Source organism: Bufo gargarizans, chromosome 3 (assembly GCF_014858855.1).
Source record: "Bufo gargarizans isolate SCDJY-AF-19 chromosome 3, ASM1485885v1, whole genome shotgun sequence".
NCBI lineage: Eukaryota > Metazoa > Chordata > Amphibia > Anura > Bufonidae > Bufo > Bufo gargarizans.
Window position 1 is genome coordinate 400925534 of NC_058082.1, and position 23625 is coordinate 400949158.

At 45.7% G+C, this 23625-nt stretch overlaps 1 protein-coding gene across 2 annotated transcripts in view; it reads right to left on the bottom strand.

The window, feature by feature from the left end:
* AMPD2 (adenosine monophosphate deaminase 2) overlaps positions 1-23625 on the bottom strand; it is a 272744-nt gene that overhangs the window by 209108 nt on the left and 40011 nt on the right. Inside the window, exon 1 of one of the 2 annotated variants that reach the window (XM_044288315.1) lies at positions 12717-12813. The exons of the other annotated variant lie outside the window; for it this stretch is intronic. The gene's annotated coding sequence lies outside the window, so the exon portion shown is untranslated. Of the gene's footprint in view, positions 1-12716; positions 12814-23625 lie in introns of those variants that run through there. 2 annotated transcript variants of the gene reach the window in all.

Genomic DNA, 23625 nt, shown 5'->3' on the forward strand with positions numbered 1-23625 from the left:
ATCCTCCGCAGCAGAGGTGACTCTTGGTCTTCCTTTCCTGGGGCGGTCCGCATGTGAGCCAGTTTCTTTGTAGCGCTTGATGGTTTTTGTGACTGCATTTGGGGACACTTTCAAAGTTTTCCCAATTTTTAAGACTGACTGACCTTCATTTCTTAAAGTAATGATGGCCACTCGTTTTTCTTTACTTAGCTGCTTTTTTCTTGCCATAATACAAATTCTAACAGTCTATTCAGTAGGACTATCAGCTGTGTATCCACCTGACTTCTCCACAACGCAACTGATGGTCCCAACCCCATTTATAAGGCAAGAAATCCCACTTATTAAACCTGACAGGGCACACCTGTCAAGTGAAAACCATTTCAGGTGAATACCTCTTGAAGCTCATCAAGAGAATGCCAAGAGTGTGCAAAGCAGTAATCAAAGCAAAAGGTGGCTACTTTGAAGAACCTAGAATATGACATATTTTCAGTTGTTTTCAGTCACACTTTTTTGTTATGTATATAATTCCACATGTGTTAATTCATAGTTTTGATGCCTTCAGTGTGAATCTACAATTTTCATAGTCCTGAAAATAAAGAAAACTCTTTGAATGAGAAGGTGTGTCCAAACTTTTGGTCTGTACTGTACATACATACGCACGCGCAGTGTTTGTGCTTATGTTTTAGGGTGCACACCCTAATGCAATAGGCAGCGCACGCCTATGGCTGAGAATCTCTAGAGAAATTGAGCGTCTTAATATCCCCTATAACCTAGGCTTATGGAAAAATGACCTTCAGGAGAAAAAAAATCATCCATCAACAGCAGCAATGGGATATCTCTCCTATCAGGTGCAATTAAAACTTTACTGAAGAATTTGAAGGACTTTATACATCACAAGATTGACTGGTACTTTCTAAGACGATACTCACACCTAGGTATTATTCCTAGGGGTTTGCGTATTTCATTCAAACCAGTATTTTTGAATGATGCAGAATTCACCACCCAGTGGTATGGACAGATTGATGAGTGTGCTAGACCCCTTATGACTACCCTTATAGACAAACGGCGTGATCTTTTTAAGGGGTTTGCAATGCGTATCGACGATGGTTATAATGTCTATGATCAGACCATTCCTTTGAGGTATTTCTTCTGAAAGCTAGAGTACAATGATGTGAGAAAGAAATTGAGGAAACATTTACGAGATATTCATGACTATAAAACTGGACACATTAGACATTGGCAGTACCATTCGCCAATGCCCCAACAGTTCTCAACCTAGTACTTAGCCTAATAGTTCACGTAAAAAACTCTCACAGCTACCACCTGCAACGGGAAATATTGGGATTACAATATCTAGTGCGTCCATTGTTTCAGGTAAATCATATGATGCCGCCCTTCGGCAGTCTTTGGACCAAACTAATCATGCATACCTGATTTTCCACTCCTGCAAAGGTCCAGTAGGCACCAATCTCAACCAGGTGGAGAAGCTGGCCACATCCATTCCCTTAAATTTCCCAAATTGTCCTCAGGACCCTCATCATCCTGAGGTGTTCCAGATAAATCCTCAGCCAAATACCTTTGTTGAGGAAAATTCATAGAAAGTGGAATGTAAGGTTTCCAGTAACTCCAGTACCCTAATAGTACTATAATATCACCAAATACATCACTTGGTTCTGATGTGCCCCTTTCTACAGTGGCCATTCAGAATACACCAACCCCAATGTGTTGTCCTGGTCCTCTCTCCACCCATCCCACCAATAACATTGTAATTTCCATGAGTCCTCCACAAACCCCGTTAGTCAATGTATCTTTATCCCCCCCATATGGTGGACAATTTGTCAGTCTATAGTGATGAATCATCGAGTCTAGAACCCTTCTTAGCTCTACCCATTAACCTGGCCGACCAGTCCTCTTTATATCATTTGTCTCCTTCAGCGAGTACCCCCATTGGGTCCAGACCAGTCCTATCGAGTATTCAGTTATTATCACCCTACCTCACCAAGTCCTCACCTGCGCAACCTAACCCTTTTTTGAATCTGTGCCCACAGCAAAACTTGAAAATTACTCAATTCTTCAGCCCCATCCAACCGCCTTCATGCAAAAACAAAAGAACAATGTCAGGCGAAATGGACGCAAAGGGGGGAAAAGGTACAGGTCCAGACACCAAAAAAAGCAAGGCTGGAACCATGGGTGGTGGGAAGCAATCTACTGAAGTATTGAAGGAGAAAGGTATATTCAACCTTCGTCTCAATAGGAGTGAAATAGAGGTCTTCTTGAGGGGCTTGTCATTCTGCCCCTCCAGAGGGCCCGATATGTTTGAACTGTTTGTCAACCTAAATCAATATATACGGAAGTTGACACTTAAACACTGCTATACACTAAAGAATTATACCATTAATTCTATCCCCTCTACCATTACTAATTCACGACCAACTTAGACGGATGAGAATGAGGTCGATGCCCTAATTACGGTAAATAACTTTTTGATTGTCCCATTCCATCTCAATTTAAACCACGATCCACGTTCTATCCAATGGAGAATCGAGGGCCACACCTAGAAACATTTTGTGTTTGGTCCTTACCGACCTTAAGACCTTAGTCAATCCCGGTCAGTTAGGGACTAAACCTCCTCAGAATATCACTAGTGCCCAGGTTAGAGCAATCTCCCCCCTAAATCCAATAGAGAAATAGTTATCAAAAGTTCTGACAAGGGTGGGGGGATTGTCATTCTGGACACCAACTGCTACAACAACGAGGCTCTAAGAATCCTATCTTACGAGAAATACTACACCAATCCCATTGACGAATTCAAGAAGTCCTTGGCAGTACTCGTCGATAGGGGATTTATAGATAAGATATTGACAAAAAAAGAAACCCAATTCCTCAAAGTTCCCTTCCCTTCCACACCTTATTTTTATTTTCTGCCTAAAATACATAAGACTTTCATTAACCCACCCGGTCGTCCGATTATTTCAGGGGTCGACTCATTAACCTCAAATTTATAAGCTTACATTGATCAAATACTACAGAGGTATGTTAAACATCTACCATCTTACCTAAGAGATTCTAGCCATTTAATCACACTTCTCCAGGATATTTGCTGGGAACTAGAAATGCTCTGGGTCACACTAGATACAGTTGCAAGAAAAAGTATGTGAACCCCTTGGAATGACATGGATTTCTGCACAAATTGGTCATAAAATGTGATCTGATCTTCATCTAAGTCACAACAATAGACAATCACAGTCTGCTTAAACTAATAACACACAAATAATTAAATGTAATCATGTTTTTGTTGAACACACCATGTAAACATTCACAGTGCAGGTGGAAAAAGTATGTGAACTCTTGGATTTAATAACTGGTTGAACCTCCTTTGGTAGCAATAACTTCAACCAAACGTTTCCTGTAGTTGACCATTCTCGACCATTCCTCTTAACAAAACTGTTTCAGTTTAGCAATATTCTTGGGATGTCTGGTGTGAATATCTTTCTTGAGGGCATGCCACAGCATCTCAATCTGGTTGGGGTCAGGACTCTGACTGGGCCACTCCAGAAGGCATATTTTCTTATGTTTAAGCCATTCTGTTGTTGATTTACTTGTATGCTTTGGTTCGTTGTCCTGTTGCAACACCCATCTTCTGTTGAGCTTCAGCTGGTGGATAGAGGGCCTTAAGTTCTTCTGCAAAAAGTCTTGATAAACTTGGGAATTCATTTTTCCTTCGATGATAGCAATCCATCCAGGCCCTGATGCAGCAAAGCAGCCCCAAACCATGATGCCCCCACCACCATACTTCACAGTTGGGATGAGGTTTTGATGTTGGTGTGCTGTGCCTCTTTTTCTCCACACATAGTGTTGTGTGTTTCTTCCAAACAACTCAACTTTGGTTTCATCTGTCCACAGATTATTTTGCCAGTACTGCTGTGGAACATCCAAGTGCTCTTGTGCAAACTGTAAACGTGCAGCAATGTTTTTTTCGGACAGTAGTGGCTTCCTCTGTGGTATCCTCCAATGAAATCCATTCTTGTTTAGTGTTTTCCGTATCGTAGATTCGCTAACTGGGATGTTAGCATATGCCAGAGACTTTTGTAAGTCTTTAGCTGACACTCTAGGATTCTTCTTCACCTCATTGCGCAGTCTGCGCTGTGCTCTTGCAGTCATCTTTACAGGACGGCCACTCTTAGTGAGAGTAGCAGCAGTGCTGAACTTTCTCCATTAATAGACAATTTGTCTTACCGTGGACTGTTGAACAGCAAGGCTTTTGGAGCTACTTTTATAACCCTTTCCAGCTTTATGCAAGTCAACAATTCTTAATCGTAGGTGTGTTTTTTTATAGGGCAGGGCAGCTGTAACCAACACCTCCAATCTCATCTCATTGATTGGACTCCAGTTGGCTGACACCTCACTCCAGTTAGCTCTTGGAGATGTCATTAGTCTAGGGGTTCGCATACTTTTTCCACCTGCACTGTGAATGTTTACATGGTGTGTTCAATAAAAACATGTTAACATTTTATTCTTTGTGTGTTATTAGTTTAAGCACTGTGATTTTCTATTGTTGTGACTTAGATGAAGATCAGATTACATTTTATGACCAATTTGTGCAGAAATCCATATCATTCCAAAGGGTTCACATACTTTTTCTTGCAACTGTATATCAGCATTGTACAGTAATATCCAACATCACTTGGGCATCCTGGCAGTAGAGGGCTTCCTCAATGAGGACATGTTCCTACCTTTAAGTCAGAAGGCCTTCATCCTGAATTCCATTAATTTTATACTTACACATAACTATTTTCACCACAAGGGGGATTTCTACCTCCAGAAGTGTGGAACGGCAATGGGCACCAAATTTGCTCCTTCCTTTACAAATTTGTTTATGGCCTCATGCACACGACCGTTGTTTGGGTCTGCATCCGAGCCGCCGTTTTGGTGGCTCGGATATTGACCCATTCACTCCAATGGGGCTGCAAAAGATGCGGACAGCACTCCGTGTGCTGTCCACATCCGTTGCTCCATTCCGTGGCCCCACTAAAGAAAAGTATAACATGTCCTATTCTTGTCCACACTTTGCAGACACGAATAGCCATTTATATTGAAAGTTGTCCGTGCCCATCCGTGTTTTGTGGATCCCTGATTGGCCGACCGCAAAACACACCACGGTCGTGTGCATGAGGCCTATGGGGGCATTTGAAAGTAAGGAAGGCCTCCTCGAACCATGTAGTCCAATGAATAGAAATGGAGGCAGCATGTCCGGTACAAAAAATCAGTTTATTGGGGGCTGCTTCAGTGAACAAACACGTGCAGAGGGTAGTTACGTTTCGGCTGACCCACAGCCTTTATCAAACACAATGTGTACTCTAAAAGATAATGTTTAAATACCATAAGACACACCCACTCTCACAGATGTGCTTTTGCCATCACAGGTGTGTATATACGTGCTCATAAAAAGTGTCATAATATGCGCCCACTACGGGCATATGATCCAACCCCCCACATACCTTCATGATGCACGTCTCTCGAGCGTCCTCCAACAGTCAGCGTGCATGTCAGAGGAGGCGGGGCCATGTCATCACATGTTCGTCTCCGAGGCACCTGATCGCCAGCAGCTCCGCCCATGCGACCATGGTGTCATCGAGACTCCTCCTGATCCTCCTCCGACCAGTGCACCGCTGCTAGGGACGCATATGGAACCATCCGCCCACAGCCCTGCCGTGAGTGTAGCGAACCCATACCATCGGGTCAGGGATCCCGGCGAAAGGGCAATCGCCCTAACAATAGATTAACTATAGTGCAATAACATGCCTCATGTCAATCGCCTCACCTGTGTCATCCGGCAAGCAGGGGGACTGTCTGGGGAGGCAGAGTCACACAGCCTCCCGGTCACCAGCCGCACCCTCGACCCAAGTGATGTCAAGACTCCTCCCCATCTCTGTCCAGTCAACCCCGCGTTGTCAAGGACACACAGGGGGCCTCACTTCGCCCGCATCTCCGACATGCATACCGGGATCCACACACACACATCAGGGATCCAAGCAGGGAATCAGGTGCATCATGATGCACTAGAATCAGGTGCACCATGATGCAGTGTAGGCTGGAACATGGCACCCACGTATGCCAACATGTTCATGGTGGAGGTGGAGGACAGATACATTTATAGATCAACCCTTTTTGGAGGGCCTGATGCTGGTGGCGCTACATCGACGACATCTTTGTAGTATGGGGGCTCTCATGATGAATTACAACAGTTTTTTCAGTTTCTCAATAACATGGTACCAGGGTTGGGGTTCAACATGACAGCTTCGGGTCAGGATCGGATCCCACGTAAAAAAGAGCTTAAATGGATCTTTGAAATGAGGGCACTACAGCCCTTTGGGATGAATCTAGATTTCTATGTGGGGAATGTGTAAATGATCCGAGTGACCTTTCATTAGAATCTGTTATCTGTAGAGTGTTTTTAATGGATTTTTGTTTTTTTACTATTTTACATGCACTTAATTTTCCAGCCTACACTGCATCATGATGCACCTTATCCTAGTGTGGTTCTTCCCTGCTTGGATCCCTGACGTGTGTGTGTGGATCCCGGTATGCGCGTCGGATATGCGGGCGGAGTGAGGCCCTCTGTGCGTCCTTGACAACGTGGGGTTGACTGGACGGAGATGGGGTGGAGTCTTGACGTCACTTCGGTCGGGGGTGCGGCTGGTGACCTGGAGACTGTGTGACTCCGCCTCCCCAGACAGTCCCCCTGCTTGCCGGATGACACGGATGAGGCAATTGACATGAGGCATGTTATTGCGCTATAGTTAATCTATTGCCCTTCCGCCGGGATCCCTGACGCGATGGTATGGGTTCGCTACACTCACGGCAGGGCTGTGGGCGGATGGATCAGGAGGAGTCTCGATGACCCCATGGTCACATGGGCGGAGCTGCTGGCGATCAGGTGCCTCGGAGACGAACATGTGATGACATGGTCCCGCCTCCTCTGACATGTGCGCTGACTGCTGGAGGACGCTCGAGAGACGTGCACCATGAAGGTATGTGGGGGGTTGGATCGTATGCCCGTAGTGGGCACATATTATGACACTTTTTATGAGCACGTATATACACACCTGTGATGGCAAAAGCACTTCACTGATTGGGCAATTGGCCACATCTGTAAGAGTGGGTGTGTCTTATGGTATTTAAACATGATCTTTTAGAATACACATTGTGTTTGATAAAGGCTGTGGGTCAGCCGAAACGTAACTACCCTCTGCACGTGTTTGTTCACTGAAGCGGCTCCCAATAAAGGGATTTTTTGTGCCGGACATGCTGCCTCCATTTCTATTCATTGAACTGCATATATAGGAGCCCTGATGGATCTTGGACTCCAGGCAGGCTGTTCCATTCTGGATAACCGCAAGTTCTGGTGAGTGCGAGTCCACAATACTTCTCTCCTCGACCATGTAGACATTGTTTTCTACAAAAGGTTTATTGATGACATCATTTTCATTTGAAAAAAGGAGAACCCTCCACTTTATCTGCTTTCATTCAGAAGATAAATCAAAATAACTGGAATCTATAGTTTACTGCCTTCTTCAGACCCCAATTCTGTAGTATTCCTAGACCTTCACCTCCAGATTCGAGAGGGTCGTATTGTAACAAGCACCCACTTTAAAGAAGTGGATGCTGATAGTTACCTAGATTTCAGTAGTTGTAGTTGTCATTTGTCATTTTTTTCAATGGAAAAAGAACATCCCCTACGGCCAGATGAAACGAGTCTGTAGGAACTGCTCAGATGACAATATTCCTACCAATCAATTAAAGGTACTACAGAAGAGGTTTAGAGACAAGGGCTATCCGAAGCAGCTTATAGAGACTCCAGGTCCAAAATATTAAATGAGAGTCAGGCTGTCTAAAACCTCGTCTAACTACCCCTAAAATAGAACCATCTGATGTGCAGTTTAACTTTTTCACTAGTGATGAACGGCAAGGGAAATATTCAAATTCGCGACATTTCGTGAATATTTTGTAGAATATTCATCATATATTTGAGAATTCGAGATTATATTCTTGATTGCAAAAATCGGCAATGTAAGATTTGCATAATGCGTGCGTAATACAGGCGTGGGTCACTGTTGCTACATTTTTCAAGCTGGTATAAGTTTTCTGAGACTGAAGAAAATGGTTGGCATGGCAGAACATTAGAATAGCTTTATATGCAGATAGAGTGCTCCAATATTTTCGTGCTTGCGAATTTTCGGCAATATCTGCTACACTATAGATCAATCTAACCTACACAGACTATCTCCCCCTAACTATCTGAATGATATATATAAGTTAACTGTCTAATGCAATAGCACAGAGCACAGCAATGACACTGCTGTCGCTTTCATAACTGCAATAAACTTTAGAAAATAGCTGCTGGGGAGGTTCTTATATAGTAAGGTATAGGCAACTTTTCTATTGTTTGCTAGGGATGTTGCTAAGCTGTGACAAAGCCTTCTCATTTGCCCACAAGCTAGAAGAAGGGAGGGATGATCACCTGATGTGTACTATGTTAAAAACAAAAACAAAATCGGAGCCTGGATGCCGATGTAGATGGCTGCGTGAAGAACCAGCTCCTCCGCACCTGAGCACCTCAGACCACATTTAGCAGCTGTGACCTACTAAAGATGGGTAAATTCAATAAAGAAAGGGGGATAGAACCATCAGACACCCTGAAAAAGCAGAGAAGTCAGCAAGACATGCAGAATTTCTTCAAAAGAAAGACAGCACAGTCGCTGAGAGCAGGGGCTGTTGAAGAGGAGGAATCAGAGGTTGAAAGCATGCAAGGAGAAGAGGAGGATCCGTGCGACAACTCGCCGGTTTCAAAATCCTGACTAAGGTACTGGGGCAGGCTCTGGAGAGGGCAGTAAGGCCGGTACTCACAGAATTATTGGACATTAAAACTGAGCTTTTACATATTGGGCATCGAGTAGAAGCCTTGGAGTCCGTGTCCCAAGAAATCATAACACACTCTGCCGGCATGGAAGAGCTCATGGCGGTCCACACAGCAGAGCTGAATAGAGCCATGATAAGGCTGTAGGACCAAGAGAGCTGCAGCAGGAGGCGTAATATACGCATAAAGGGGCTGCCAGAGTCTTGGGCGGCGGAATCACTCAGAAAAGTGGGTTCAGAAATTTTCGCTGATCTCCTCGGCCAAAAAAATGCCACACAAATAACAATAGAGCGCATACACAGAGCGCTGCGACGAGTACCTAAACCATCAGAGAGACCGAGGGATGTCATCTGTGGCCTCCTTTCCTTTGTGGACACTGCCCGCATATTAGCCGCGGCCCAAGAGAGAGGCCAAATATCATATATGGGAGCGGACATTGCTATACATCAGGACATTGCGTCCTCCACGCTGACCAAGTGGCGCATCATGAAACCACTCCTAGAGGCTCTGAGAGCGCACAAGTTGCCATATTCCTGGCTATACCCTTTTGGCATTTCAATCCTCAAAAACGGAAAGAGACTGGCCATACACACTCCAGAGGACTTGGAAAATGCATGGTCGGTTTTGGGAATTGCTACCTACGTGGATGCCAGTAATTACACAGCCGACAACATGGCCGCAATTCCCGCAAGTAATCCCCTGGAAAAAGTCACAGAACACCCGCTCCGGCAAGGCAGAGAAGAACAGAAGAGGACTAGAGATACCGCCAACCTGAGAAGCCAGGAGAAGGCTTCGCTCAAATTATTACTATGATTCTGGTTGCCCAAAGTTAAAGGAGTGGACATAGTACACTTGTTTGCACTGAATTAAGGAGTGTAAAACTGTTCTATAGGAGAGGGTGACTAATTCATGCGCACCCATATAGTTGTTGCAATTTTTTTAAGTATTATGTTTTCCCCTCCTTGACTTGGGGCTTAGCCAGATGTTTCTTTCAGTCCCTGTGTGCTGGTCGATAAGAGAGCAGTTCATCCCCTATTCGACCCCCTCCCCTCTTTCCTCTTAGGGCTCTAGATAACATGCTTTGCGAATATCAGGGACTCTTTCCGTTCAATATGTGTTATAATTGATATTTCCGTTATCCCGTCAGACCCCCCCAAGTAAATGTGAGTGCACCACATCGACCGAACAATAGGAACAGTGCCTAAATTGATTTGAAATTCCGCGGGAAAGGTGGTAGCCAAACGGAGTCTGGATTCGAACAAGCGGGCTCTCGTGTAATGACCAACCAATGCAGTGAATACACTACCTGCGACTGAAGGAGGAGATCCAAGTGAGGTCTGCAGGACGGCAGAAGTCTACAAACACCGGTAAGACTGTTCTAATATGAAAAGCCGCTGGAATCACTGTAGGTCCGAACACTGACCTTAAGGGGGACGCCGCCAGGTCAGTAATACAGTGGGACCCTGCCGCTTACATTCGGGCGCTGTTGTTTTATTAGGTCCGGCCAAGGATTTAAAGCTATGAATTACTGCTGATAATTGTGAAGATATCTTTGTTATTGATTTGGCTCTCCGTTGCGCATTGGAGTAGTCAGAGGAACTCAAGTCATCTTGATATTATTGTGGCCAATATTGTTGCTACAATTGAACTATATCGCTACATTTGGTTTATGCTGCTCTATCCCTTTCCTTATCTTACGGGTGTTGCCAACAATGCTGCTTTAATTGAAATATGCTGCTTTAATTGAAATATGCTGCTATATTTGGTTCATGCTGCTATTTAATTTTCCTCACTTTTTGGAAGCTTTTATTAATTGAACTATTTTATATTAAGATATCATTCTCTCCTAATTGCTCAGTCTATCGTTGTTCGCTTGCCCCCTTTGGATGGTCCGTACTAGCTATAGTGCTATAATTTCTTAGATGCCTTCCTGAGTATGCCGACCTTATGACATCTTTCCTAGATATTGTATAGTTTTGTCATTTGTGCTGCGAGATAACCCTCCAGAATTGTCTGATATATTTTAATTACATGTTCTATGTACTACAATACCGCATTTTAACTTTATTAACATTTTGTGACTCATTATCCTAGGTATGCCTAGTCCTTTATATTTATAAATAGACCCCCCCCCCCCCTTCTCTCGGCCTCCGCTGGGATCAGGGCCTCAGATAACATGCTCTGCGAGCATTAGGGGCACCCCGTGCTCAACCTCTGATTTATTTAGATGATTTATTTAGATGTTTTTCTTCAGCTTATGCAAAGCTCTTGATAATAGACCTTTTATATTCCCCCCCCCCCCCCCTTCTCGTTTCTCCTCTTAACACTCCGGTACTGTCTGTCTTCTCTGCAACTGTTAGAATAATAGAGTAATAAGGTCACTATAATCTTTCACCATATGGTTTGGTGGGGATGCTCGGGGTGGGCGCACAGGCGATATATTATTGATAACCCTCTCACCCGACCCCACATAGGCGGACCCCCTTCCTGAGAATTCTGGACCACCGATCCTAAGAGGTTGAGAATCAGGTGGGCTCCGTATTTCAGGTTCAATCGTTATTCGTTAAAAAAAAAACAATTGTTTTCATTTTTTATTTCAGAGGGTTTATTCCTTTAGGGTGGTCTTGCCCGACAGGGAAACTCAGTTAATCTGTCAAATTAACCTTAACTTTCTAACAGAGGTAAACTTTACCCGAACAAGTTTGTGTTCAAAAACTGTACTTCTCATTGTCAGATACTGCACTTCTAGTTGTTAACCACCTGGTCAGGGTCTGTAGGGCATCTAGGTCCTACTTCCTCTTCTTACCCCCCCTTTTCCTACCCTTGTTCGTGTCGCCCTCCCTTAGCTGGTTCATCCGTTCCTCTCTGTGAGCTAGCTTATGGAGATCGTATAGTCTCAGCGAGCTAACCTGATATTCCTATCATGAGTGACATTCAGCTCACCACTTTTAGCGTGAAGGGGCTCAATTCCCCACGGAAGAGAAGCCAGATGATGCTCACACTGCGTAAGCTCAAATCACACATAATATTTCTGCAAGAGACACATTTTCGTTCTGGGAAAATTCTGAAATTGCCAGCCCACCCATATAAACAATGGTATCATGGCAAACATTCTTGCTCTGCATCAAAAGGCATATCCATAGCCATACACCACACTGTGCCGTTTGTCCTGAAACAGCAGCTGACTGATGCAGAGGGCAGAATGTTATTACTGAAAGGTGAGATAGCAACACACAAGTTTTCATTAGTAAATCTTTATGCTCCAAATACCGCCATGGTTAAGTGGTTGACAAAAACTATGGATACCATCAAGCTTTTTGCTGAGGGATCCATAATAGTAGGTGTGACGAACTGCGACCACCGCGGCCACAATATGTCACAAAACCGTCACAGCGCCCCTAGTGGTCAATTCGCAAACAGGCCTCCCAGCCACCTTCAGCACACCGACAGTCTAACTTGAGTCCGTACAGTCGATAGGCTGAAAGCGCAGGGAGTGGACCGCCGACCGACCGCAAGTAAGCGCGTGACGAACTGTGACCGAAACCACACACAGGGTAGTTTAACTGCCACCACCTTGCAATTTATGGGAGCAAGGAACCCACTATTTAGATAACAGAACCGAGTAGCTTTCTCTTCGGAGAGGCTAGGGTAAGTTTTTGCAGTGTTTGAAAACAGGCATATGGCTAGAGAAATGACTTGGAGGTCATTTATTATATATATATATATACAATACAAATTATCACGATGCACAGTAATTATAACACAATAATCAAGGAAAGTATAGTCCAATAAACAAAAAGAGAGAAAAGAAAGAAAATACTTATTGTCCGCAGAAAGGATGTCCATTGGTGAAATAGTCCGTTGCAGGGATAAAGTCCAAGAAGCCTTTGTCCAGTGTAATATGCCTACAGCCCACAGGTTCTCTGGCTGAGGCCCTCTTTAGGTGTTGTTAAAAGTGGAGAACTCCTTTAGCAGATTCTAGGTCTTTGTTATAAAGGGTCCCAGAATCAAGGCGGGGAATTGAGAGTCCGCCTGCTGGGCAGGCTGTATTCCTGAGGTGAATGTCAGTTCTGAAATCTGGCATGTGCCATATTGCGGGATGTCTCCGCTGTACACAAGTAACAAGCACATATTCACATTCCCCACAAAATATGGAGTTCAGGGATACCAAATCTGACTATTATAACTGGTTCTCTGATGGGGTAACACCATAACTTTATCTGGGCATCTCCTAGAGTTATATTTGTCATATGTACATGTCCAGTGAATTCTGAGTGACACGATGATGTAATTTTTACGTCCGTAAGATGCATGGTCTCTCTTAAAAAGCTAAAAATCATATCTCAGATTCATGTTGCAATCTGGGAAACCTTGGTGCCGGCCTGTCTGCAGCAAGCTAGCTTACAGACCCTTATGGCAGCAACACCAAATGGCTCCCCCCAGGTGTAGTCTTCACAACTAGCTGTGATATCTCTGCAGAAAGGGGAGCTCTTTTGTCAACATAAGGAAGCCAGCTGTAATTGCGTTATCTGCTGGGCATCTATTGACTGACTTGAACAAAAGGACTATGTTGTTTTCTGGGTACACGGAAGGAGACGCTCTGAGTAATCAAATTGTAGGTTCTGGGGCCTAGGGAAATAATTACTGTTTAATAGACCTACTACTGATCAATAAGGCAGAGTAATATTGATAATATTGGGAGGACAGTTCAATATTCTCGCGGATCATCCGTGACACCTCCCCCCACGTCTGTGGCTAGACATCCATCCGCAAGACGGGTGGCGTCGCCGCTAACCTGCGCTGATCGGTCTGGATCGCCATTGCACCGGGATAAGCCATCCGCATTTTGATGTCTGCTGCCTGCCCTGTGCTGGATGGTAAAATCGTACTGCTGCAGCGACAAGCTCCAACGTAGGAGCTTCCCGTTGGACCCCGCAGTACGGTTCAGCCAACTGAGAGGATTATGGTCCGTAATGATTGTGAAGGAGCGGCCGTACAGATAGGATTGAAGCTTCTGGAGGGCCCACACAATCGCCAGACACTCCTTTTCTGTAGTTGAGTAGGAGACTTCTCGGGGAAGAAGTTTCCGGCTCAGGTACAGAAAAGGATGCTCGTCCCCTTTTCCATCCACCTGGCTTAAGACAGCGCAGAGACCGTAATCTGATGTGTCGGTTTGCACTATGAACCGACAGCTGAAATCTGGGGCTTGAAGCACAGGGGCGCTAGCTAACGCCTGCTTCAAGGCCCGGAAGGCGTTCTCACACTCAGGGGTCCACGTAACCACTTTCGGGTGCTTCTTACCAGTGGCATCCGTCAGGGGCTTCGCGATAGCACTATAGGCCGGTACAAACTTCCTATAGTAGCCCGCGGTCCCCAGGAATGCCTGAACCTGTCGCTTGGTGATAGGCCGAGGCCACGCTAAGATGGCGTCAACCTTTCCCGTGTCCGGCTTCAGGGTGTTCCCTCCCACTCGGTGCCCTAAATACTGGACTTCCATCATGCCGATCTGACACTTACTTGGCTTAACTGTCAAATTGGCTGCAGCCAGCCGTTGCAGTACCTGGGACAGATGTTTGAGGTGTTCTTCCCAGGTGGGGCTAAACACCGCAATATCGTCCAAATATGCTGCAGCGAACGGCTGCATTTCCTCCAGCAGGTCGTTCATAGCCCGCTGGAACGTGGCAGGCGCATTTTTCATTCCAAAGGGCATCGTCGTAAATTCGAAGAGCCCGAAGGGAGTGATAAAGGCCGACTTCTGCCGCGCGTCCAGGGCAAGAGGGATCTGCCAGTACCCCCGGCTCAGATCCATGATTGATAGATAGCTGGCAGCCGCCAGCTTATCTAGCATCTCATCGATGCGAGGCATGGGGTAGGCGTCCATAGTGGTTACAGCGTTCAACTTCCGGTAGTCCACCCAGAACCGCGTTGTCTTATCTTTCTTGGGTACCAAGACGACGGGTGCCGCCCATGGACTACAGGACCGCTGAACGACCCGCAGTTCTAGCATTTCCCCCACCTCACGCTGCATGTCCGCCTGCACCTCCGGAGAGACACGATAGGCGGGTTGCTTGATGGGGGGATGTGCTCCGGTATCTAACTGGTGAGCGACCAGATTGGTCCGTCCGAGATACCTGAGAAGGTCCGGTGGTACCGACCTAACACCTCCTGTAACTGCTCTCTCTGGGACGGGGAGAGCTGCAGGTTGACATTTATGTCCCCGTCCGTCTCCCGGGTGTCAGCCAGCAGATCTACCAGAGGGTCTGTCTCGCCCTGTTCTAACCGGCTGCACACTGGGAGTACATACTGGGTTCTATCGTGGTGAGCCTTCAGCATGTTAATGTGAAAGGCCTTCTGTTTTCTACCCCCCATGTTCACCAAGTATGTCAGGGGGTTTAAACGCTTCTCTACGGTGTATGGCCCCTCCCATGCCTCCTGTAACTTATTGTGCCGTATGGGAAGAAGGGCATAGACCTTGTCTCCTGTTTCAAATGCCCGGTCTCCTGCGGTGCAGTCGTACCATAGTTTCTGTTTGGCCTGGGCCAGATTCTCCGTTACCATGGCGGAGAGTGACTCCATTTTGTCTCTGAACTTCAGGACGTAATCCCCTACAGAGACATCCGTGGGATCACCTTTGCCTTCCCACGTCTCTCGCATCAGCTGTAGTGGCCCTCGGACGTTCCTGCCATACAGGAGTTCAAACGGGGATAACCCGGTGGACTCTTGCGGTACTTCCCTGTAGGCAAACAGCAGATGAGGGAGGTATCGTTCCCAGTCCCCACCCTGCGACTCAACGAACGTGGCCAGCATCTGCTTTAATGACACGTTAAAGCGCTCGCAGAGGCCGTTGGTTTGCGGGTAGTATGGACTGGAGACGAGGTGCGTCATCTGGATCTTTGCCGCCAGGGCGTCCATCAGTTCAGACATAAACTGTGGTCCCTGATCTGTGAGCATCTCCGCAGGGAACCCTACACGTGAAAATATGGTAATTAGCGCATCTGCTACCTTGTCTGCCATCAGAGAGGAGAGGGCGACCGCATCTGGGTAGCGAGTCGCGTAATCCACCAGCGTCAAGATGTACCTCTTGCCGCTGCGGCTGGGAATGGGCAGAGGTCCAATTATGTCGACTGCCACTCGGTGAAATGGCTCACTTATGATTGGCAGTGGACACAAGGGAGCCTTGCGCGGATTCCCAGCTCGTTTTACCTTCTGACAATCCGTACAGGAGCGACAATAATTGATGACATCTATCCTCATTCTAGGCCAGTAGAAATGCCCCTGAATACGGTCAAGTGTCCTGCGAATTCCTAAGTGTCCTGCCAAGGGGATGTCATGTGCGGATTTCAGCACATGCCCCCGGAAGGCACTAGGTACCACAAGCGACTTGGTACTCACGGTCATTTCGCCTTCGGTGGGTTGTATCGCCTCACTATACAACTTCTCACCTTCCCAGTACACTTTGAACCCGGCCCCATCCGCGAGGGGCTCAGCAGCCTGTCTTCTGAGACCCTCGAGGCTAGGATCGGTTTGAAGTGCGTGCTCAAAGGCCGCCTGATACGTTTCAGCCAGCTGGCCCCTGGGATCCCGAGGGGTTCGTGGCGGGTTCATAATAGGATACCAGCTTGCCTAGATCGGACCCCAACAAAACAGGAACTGGTAGCTGGTCTAGGATACCAACTACCTTTTCTTGAACACCCACCCCCCAGTCAATGGAAACCCGGGCTTGGGGAATGTGAGAAAGAGTTCCCCCCACCCCAGTGAGGGTGAGATACTTGTCTGGGATGATGTCCTTTGTGGGCACAAGGTGAGGACGCACCAGGGTGACATTGGCTCCCGTGTCCCGGAAACCGGTGACTAGCTGGTCATTCACTGTAACAAGCTGGTGATTGCTGGTGATGGGGTGAATCTCCTCCCCACCAGCGAACAAAACAGTTGAAGATGATGGTTCATGCTGGGATGCGCTGGCTGGCTGTGTCTGTCGTGGGCGAGGTACAGGTGGTTCAGATGCTGGCTGTGGCTGTCTCCGCTCAGGACAGTTGAATTTCATATGTCCAGGCTTGCGGCAGTAGTGACAGGTGATTCCATTAGGTGCCACAGGTCTGGAAGCAGTAGCTGCACTTGGTGGTCTCTGTAGTGGGCGGCCCACAGAGGCAGGGGGGTCTGCCCTGACATTGAGCAGACCTCCTCTCCAGTGAGATGGTGCAGATTTACGCAGATCGGGCACTCGGGTTGTGACAAAAGTCTCAGCTAAGTCTGCAGCAGCGGTTGCTGACGCAGGCTTCCGTTCTAGCACGAATTGTCTCACATCCGCAGGGCAAATACAAAGAAGCTGGTCTAGCACCATCAAGTCCTCTAGGATGTCATAAGACCCTTTTGTTAGGCCTAAAGTCCACTGGCGGAATGTAGTGCGTAAGCTGCTGACCACATCCAGATAAGAGTCCGTACGATCCTTTTGTAAGGACCTAAACCTTTTCCGATAGACTTCAGGGGTCAGCTGGTATTTAGCAATGATAGCGTCTTTTATGGCGGAATAATCTTCATCCTGCTCCATGGATAACTCTGCAAACGCGTCCAGCGCTTTGTAGCGCAACAGGGGTGTCAGGTGTCTGGCCCACTGCTCTTGGGGCAGACGATACTGACGGCAGGCTTTCTCAAAGGATCGCAAAAACAAGTCTATGTCAGTGTCCTTTTCAATGGGAGCAAATTTAAATTTTGCACTCACGTGTGATGCTGCTCCTTCCGCAGGAAAGTTGGGTGATGAGCTTCGGCTGGGTTGATGTATTCTGGCCATGCTCAGTTCATGCCGACGTTGGCTTTCTTCGCGCTCAGCCATGTACTGTAGGTACTTTACCGGGTCAGTGTCCATTAGTTTTTGGAGGGCCTGCTGCATCATAGGGTCCGTTCAAATAGATAGTCTGGTACTGGCCGGTTCCGGGCGAGTACTTAAAGAAAAATTAGGATCCGTACTGAAATACTGCGCTGGGGGGCCAACAGGGCCCGCAGGATGTTCCCCCTCCGAGTAGTCAGGATTTTCAGTCTCCGGTTCCTCAGGACTTGAGTCAGATGGGCCGGTGTCTCCCGCAGTAGACACATCCAACAGCCGCAGTTGTTGGTTATCCCATCGGAACAAGTCTTTTATCAGGTCGGTCTTCGTCTTGCGACCGACTTCAATGCCCCGTTCTTGGCACAGATTTTCTAGATCTGCCAAAGCCATTTTCTTGTATTCCCCGGACATTTTCACGCCAAATAAAAGATAGATAAAGAAAACAAGATTTCGGGGAAGGTACTGGACTACACAGTCTCTCTGTACACACAGATAAATGTATTGCACTCAGCCACACCACCACCAAATTGGTTTGGTTCTGACAGAGGTAAATTAGTTAATCTCTGTTCAGATGTTCTAAACACATGCAAAAAAGAATCCCAGTAGCTGCCAACCAATATGTGACGAACTGCGACCGCCGCGGCCACAATACGTCACGAAACCGTCACAGCGCCCCTAGTGGTCAATTCGCAAACAGGCCTCCCAGCCACCTTCAGCACACCGACAGTCTAACTTGAGTCCATACAGTCGATAGGCTGAAAGCGCAGGGAGTGGACCGCCGACCGACCGCAAGTAAGCGTGTGACGAACTGCGACCGAAACCACACACAGGGTAGTTTAACTGCCACCACCTTGCAATTTATGGGAGCAAGGAACCCACTATTTAGATAACAGAACCGAGTAGCTTTCTCTTCGGAGAGGCTAGGGTAAGTTTTTGCAGTGTTTGAAAACAGGCATATGGCTAGAGAAATGACTTGGAGGTCATTTATTATATATATATATATATATATATATATATATACAATACAAATTATCACGATGCACAGTAATTATAACACAATAATCAAGGAAAGTATAGTCCAATAAACAAAAAGAGAGAAAATACTTATTGTCCGCAGAAAGGATGTCCGTTGGTGAAATAGTCCGTTGCAGGGATAAAGTCCAAGAAGCCTTTGTCCAGTGTAATATGCCTACAGCCCACGGGTTCTCTGGCTGAGGCCCTCTTTAGGTGTTGTTAAAAGTGGAGAACTCCTTTAGCAGATTCTAAGTCTTTGTTATAAAGGGTCCCAGAATCAAGGCGGGGAATTGAGAGTCCGCCTGCTGGGCAGGCTGTATTCCTGAGGTGAATGTCAGTTCTGAAATCTGGCATGTGCCATATCGTGGGATGTCTCCGCTGTACACAAGTAACAAGCACATATTCACATTCCCCACAAAATATGGAGTTCAGGGATACCAAATCTGACTATTATAACTGGTTCTCTGATGGGGTAACACCATAACTTTATCTGGGCATCTCCTAGAGTTATATTTGTCATATGTACCTGTCCAGTGAATTCTGAGTGACACGATGATGTAATTTTTACGTCCGTAAGATGCATGGTCTCTCTTAAAAAGCTAAAAATCATATCTCAGATTCATGTTGCAATCTGGGAAACCTTGGTGCCGGCCTGTCTGCAGCAAGCTAGCTTACAGACCCTTATGGCAGCAACACCAAATGGCTCCCCCCAGGTGTAGTCTTCACAACTAGCTGTGATATCTCTGCAGAAAGGGGAGCTCTTTTGTCAACATAAGGAAGCCAGCTGTAATTGCGTTATCTGCTGGGCATCTATTGACTGACTTGAACAAAAGGACTATGTTGTTTTCTGGGTACACGGAAGGAGACGCTCTGAGTAATCAAATTGTAGGTTCTGGGGCCTAGGGAAATAATTACTGTTTAATAGACCTACTACTGATCAATAAGGCAGAGTAATATTGATAATATTGGGAGGACAGTTCAATATTCTCGCGGATCATCCGTGACAGTAGGTACTGACCTTAATTTAGTTTTGAGCCCCACTGTTGACTCCTCTACCTTCAAATCACATGTAGCACAGAAACGCATAGGCCAATTACATAGGAAACTGCAGGAGCTGCATTTGATAGATGTATGGAGGGCCCTTAATCCGACAACGAAAGATTATTTGTTCTATTCTAATCCGCATAAATCCTACCAGCGGTTAGATCATATTCTAATATCTGCCTCGCTCTTGCCTCTTTTCAGTGCTGCGAAAATTGGTAGCATCACTATATTGGATCACGCTCCGTGCACAGCAATCTTCACCTTCGATTCCCTGCCTAGAAGGAACTGGAGCTGGAGACTCAATGAATCCCTTCTGAACAATACACTATACTCGAAGCAGGTCAGATCTCATTTGGAATCGTATTTTATAGAATAACACTCTCGCACACACTAAACACCCGGTCATATGGGAAGCCCACAAGGCATTCATTAGCGCTATATTCATTGCCATGGGCACCAAGGCTAAGAGAGACCAACAAAAAGCGGTAGACTTTCTACTAGCACAGATAGCTTCTGTAGAAGCACTAAATATACAATTGACTAGTAGATCTTTTCAATGGGAACTCACGGAGCTGAGGATTGAGCTGCGGAAACTATTGCAACAGAAAATAACTAAGCAGATGCTGTACTTTCAGCACAAGATTTATGCCCATGGCAATAAAGGAGGCAGATTGATGACTTCGCTTCTTAAAAAAGCGAGATGTGTGACACACATCACTAAAATACAGGGATCAGATGGTACATTGCGAAAGGACACGCCAGAAATAGCTAGAGCGTTTCAGGAATTTTATACAGCTTCGTATAACCTAAATCAAGGGGAAAGTCAGGAACAGAAAGATCAGAGACAGCAAATATCTTGAGGCACTCAGACTACCGGGGGTGCCGCCCGATATGGCCACTTACTTGACCGCTTGGGTCACCCCTTCTGAAAAAAGGAGATAATTCAAAGCTTTCCAGAAGGCAAAAGCCCGGGCCCCGATGGGTTACCTCTTCTTTATTATAAAAAGTATCAGGAAATTCTTGTTCCTAAATTCACTGAAGTTTGCAATGTGCTGTTGCAAGGTGAGTCGCTCCCCAGACAGACACAGGAATCACATGTGACGTTAATACTTAAAGATGGTAAGGATCCACAACACTGTGGAAGCTATAGGCCAATCATTGCTAAATTTGGACCTAAAGATCTGGGCTAAATTACTGGCCACTAGGTTAAGTAAGGTCCTACCTTCCCTAATACAATGTGAACAATCTGGATTTGTCAAAAGGAGGGAGGGGAAGGACAACTCGCATAGAGTTTTTCATTCAATACACATAGCACATACTAGGAAGATACCTTTAGTCCTCTTGAGTATAAACACTGAGAAAGTGTTTGATAGAGTTAACTGGGGTTTCATGAATCAGGTTCTAGAGAAGTTTAAAATACCTGGCCCATTTATCAGGTCAATCTTTACCCTTTATGAGCAGCATCACGCCAGACTAAAAGTTAATGGTACGCTTTCCCAAACATTAGAAATCTCAAATGGGACAAGACAGGGGTGCCCTCTGTCCCCCTCCTTATTTATTTTAGTAACAGAAACTTTACTACAGTCAGTTAGACACACAGAAGAAATATCTGGAATTAGCTATGGGAATAGAGAATTGAAGTGCACAGCCTTTGCTGACGATTTGTTATTTTTGATAACCAATCCTGAACAGGGCCTAGGTGTTCTGGAGGATAGGCTGGAGGCATTCAGCAGTGTCTCGGACTTTAAGGTGAACCACACCAAATCGGAAATCTTAAATATTACTCTACCTGAAGATCAGGCGAACACATTAAAAGCTTTTCTCCCCTTTCATTGGTCTAAAGGCACCATAAAATATCTTGGGATCATGATACCAAGGTTACTGGAGGACCTTTTTAGATACAATTATACCCTGCTAGTGGAGAGTGTAAAACACCTGCTACAGAAATATAATCTCACATTTCTTTCTTGGATGGGTAGAAAAAATGTTCTTAAAGCCTACATACTACCCAATATCTTATATATGATACAAATGGTCCCTATAAACATCCCTACTAGGTTCTTCTTCAACATAGAAAATGTTCTCTAGATACTTATGGAATGGGAAGAGGCCCCATATCCCCTATAGGGTCCTCACGCGCTGTAAAAACAGAGGAGGTCTGGGCTTACCGGATGTGGAACTATCAAGCCATACAGCTGAGCAGGTGGTTGGGGCTAGTAGAGCCTAAGAGACAAAGAGATGTCAGAGACATATGTAAATATAGTGTAGGTTCATCATTCCTAAGCTACTTATGGCTTACAAATAAACAAAATAGGGATCTTTCAGGCTTAGACCCCATGCTCCAAGGAGTATGTACCACGTGGAAGCTCTTGGGTGGGAAACTAGCTCCAAATCTATCTCCGCTGATGCCAGGGTCCTTCCTGACTTATTAAACGTAAGTGGCCAGGAAACCTCCGCAGTGTGGAAAGCATTGGAGTGAACTAGTGCTAAAGAAGTCCTCACAGACCTAGAGGGTACTTTGAGTAGGGTCCTACCCGGTATACCTGGACAGGCCTCAACATTGTTTTTGACAATACCTCAGGTGCGATCTGTGTGCGGGAGTGTTAGGAAAAAGTATGCATTTCAGAGACCCTTGACGGAATTCAATAAACTCATATGCACTCCTATAATCAAACAGAGAAAAGTCTCTGAGCTTTATCCTCTGATGGGAGACCAAGGGGAGACCTTGAAACCACCTTATTTGCTAGAATGGGAAAAAGAATTGAAGATTGTGCTAATGGATCGTGAGACAAAGAAAATACTGGAGACCTCGCATGGCTTTTCGAAATGTGTACCTCTACAGGCAAACCACTTCAAATTACTTACTAGGTGGTACAGAACGCTGGATTTTCTCTACACTAGAGGACTGGTGCCCACCCAGAGGTGTTGGAGATGTGAGGGCGAGTCTGGTTCTTTATCACATATTTGGTGGAACCGCCCTTTGATAGAGCCATACTGGAGGGAGATTACCACAGAGGTCTGGTAGACTTTCCAAGTCAACCAGCCAACATTCCCCTTCCAAGAAAAATTTGGTGACAGACCTCATTGCAGCAGCTAAATCTTTGATCCTGCTGCGTTGGCTGGATACTAACCCCCTTACGGTCCAGGAATGGAGGGCCAAGGTTAACCAAATATCTCAATTTGAGGAGATGTCTAGTTGGCTAAATAGGACCCATGACAGATACCTGAAAATATGGGGCAAATGGAACGCATCTAGACACCATATATAATGTGATCCACATGTAGTGACAGTCACGCTTTCATTCTGGGCAAAGCTTACAAGTGAGTGGTATGGATGGCTGTTTGGATGGCGAGACGGACCCCCCTCCCCCCCCTCTTTTTTTCCTCTATACTTACCTGTGATGGATAGCAGGTCTTGGAGTTAGGTGATGTTGACGAAACTCAATGAGAAGAGTTATTATTACCCTTGTATAAATGTTTATATATATGCTGTATTTAGGCAATTCAATGCCCCTCTTGGGGCTTGAGAAATATAGCTCTTGTTATGGCATTGGCTATATACTACTTCTGGACACATCAGATTGCCATGTATATCTTTTGTGTGCTATATGAAAAAATGATAAATAAAGAATTTACAAAAAAAAAAAAAAAACAGAAAAAAGAATATTCGTCATTATGAATATATAGCATTATATCCTAAATATTAGCGATTTCTCAAAGTGCCGATATTCGCAATAAAAATTAGCTTTTTGAATATTCGCGCTCAACAGTATTCTTCACCAGATACAGTTCCCTTCATAATTCTATCAAAATGATTCTTCAAAAGCACTGGCCCATTCTTCCTTTGTAC